The sequence below is a fragment of the Micromys minutus genome, assembly GCF_963924665.1.
Source record: "Micromys minutus genome assembly, chromosome: 1".
Lineage (NCBI taxonomy): Eukaryota > Metazoa > Chordata > Mammalia > Rodentia > Muridae > Micromys > Micromys minutus.
The window spans coordinates 141,845,435-141,847,362 of record NC_137969.1 but is presented as its reverse complement, the minus strand read 5'-3'; the positions used below and the strand labels follow the sequence as shown (position 1 = coordinate 141,847,362).

The 1,928-nt window shown below is 48.3% G+C and overlaps 1 pseudogene across 1 annotated transcript; it reads left to right on the top strand.

The window, feature by feature from the left end:
- LOC308425989 (farnesyl pyrophosphate synthase-like) lies at positions 1 to 1,068 on the top strand (annotated as a pseudogene). Its single transcript has one exon. The product of its transcript is annotated as a farnesyl pyrophosphate synthase-like (transcript).
- Positions 1,069 to 1,928: the final 860 nt, after the last annotated feature.

Here is a 1,928-nt window from a genome sequence, read left to right as displayed (position 1 = left end):
AGCTCCTCTATCAAAATGAATGGGAACCAGAAATTGGATGTTTATAACCAAGAAAAGAAGAATTTTATCCAGCACTTCCCCCAGATCGTCAAGGTGCTGACTGAGGATGAGCTGGGACACCCAGAGACAGGGGATGCTATTACCAGGCTAAAGGAGGTCCTGGAGTACAATGTTGTAGGCGTCAAGTAGAATCGGGGTTTGACGGTGGTACAAGCCTTTCAGGAGCTAATGGAGCCGAGGAAACAGGATGCTGAGAGTCTTCAGTTGGTCCTAACTATGGGCTGGTGTGTAGAGCTGCTCCAGGCTTTCTTCCTCACGTCAGTTGACATCATGGACTCTTCCGTCACTTGCCGGGGGCAGATCTGCTGGTATCAGAAGCCAGGCATAGGCTTGGACGCCATCAACAATGCTCTGCTTCTGGAAGCCTGCGTCTACCGCCTGCTGAAGCTCTACTGCAGGGATCAGCCCTACTACCTGAACCTGCTGGAGCTCTTTCTACAGAGTTCCTATCGGACGGAGATCGGGCAGACGCTCGACCTCATCACAGCACCCCAGGGCCAGGTGGATCTTGGTAGAGTCACTGAAAAGAGGTACAAATCTATTGTCACGTACAAGACAGCTTCCTACTCTTCCTACCTGCCTATCACGGCTGCCAGGTACGTGGCAGGAAGTGATGGGGAGAAGGAACATGCCGATGCCCTGAAGATCCTACGGGAGATGGGAGAGTTCTTTCAGGTCCAGGATGATGACCTTGATCTCTTCAGTATGACCAGGAGGGTTGGCACTGACATCCAGGGCAACAAATGCAGCTGGCTGGTGGTTCAGTGTCTGCCACGAGCTACTCCTCAACAGCGCCAGATCTTAGACGAGAATTATGGCAGAAGGACTCAGAAAAAGTGGCACAGGTGAAAGCACTGTATGAGGCGCTGGATCTGCAGACTGTGTTCTTCAAGTACAAGGAAGACAGTTTACAACCGCCTCAAGAATCTCATAGAGCAATGCTCTGTGCCCCTGCCTCCATCCATCTTCCTGGAACTAGCAAATAAGATCTACAAGCGGAGAAAGTGACTTCGAATTGTAGAGGCTGGGAGGGAGGGATCTCAATAAATTATTGTTCAACAACAACAGGAAAAAAAAAAAGGAGGTACCTAATGAGGTACAAGCAGCATACAGAACACCAAGTAAACTGTACTCGAAAAGAAATTCCCTTGACACATTATCAAAATACTAACTATATGGAACAAATAGTGAATGCTTAAAGCTGAAGGAAAAAAGTTCAAGTAATGTAAAGCTCCATTAGAATTACACCTGAATTCTCAATGGAGTCTCTAAAAGCTAGAAGGGACTAGACAGATGCCCTGCAGACTCTAAAAGATCACAAATGCAGCCCAGAGCCAGAGCCAGCCCACTGCCATCAGGACTCACGGCCTGCCCTCAGAGAGCTGAGCACCCAGAGGAGCCTCAGGAGGGCTCTCACCTGAGCCCAAGGGTAAGTCCCAACTTTATCTCCACAGACTATTGGGGAGGCACAGGAATCACCGTGTTGACAGGGAACAGACTGTTGTGGCCTCCATCTGTACTTAGAGCTAGAATTGTAGCCATCAGCATCAAAACTCACAGCTTGACTGCAGAGAGCTGAACACCCAGGAACAATCTCCCTACTGAGCCCACAGGCCAACAAGCCCACAGACCCACGGGAGAGACAAGCTCCAGTCAGAGACAACAAGATCAACTAGCATCACAGATAACAAGTTGGCAAGAGGCAAGAGCAAGAACCTAAGTAAAAGAATCCAAGAAAATTTGGCAACATCAGAACCAAGTTCTACCACCACAGCAAGTAGTGGATATCTCAACACACCAGAAAAACAAGATTTCAATTTAAAATCATACCTCATGTTGATGATAGAGGGCCCCAAGAAGCATTTGAA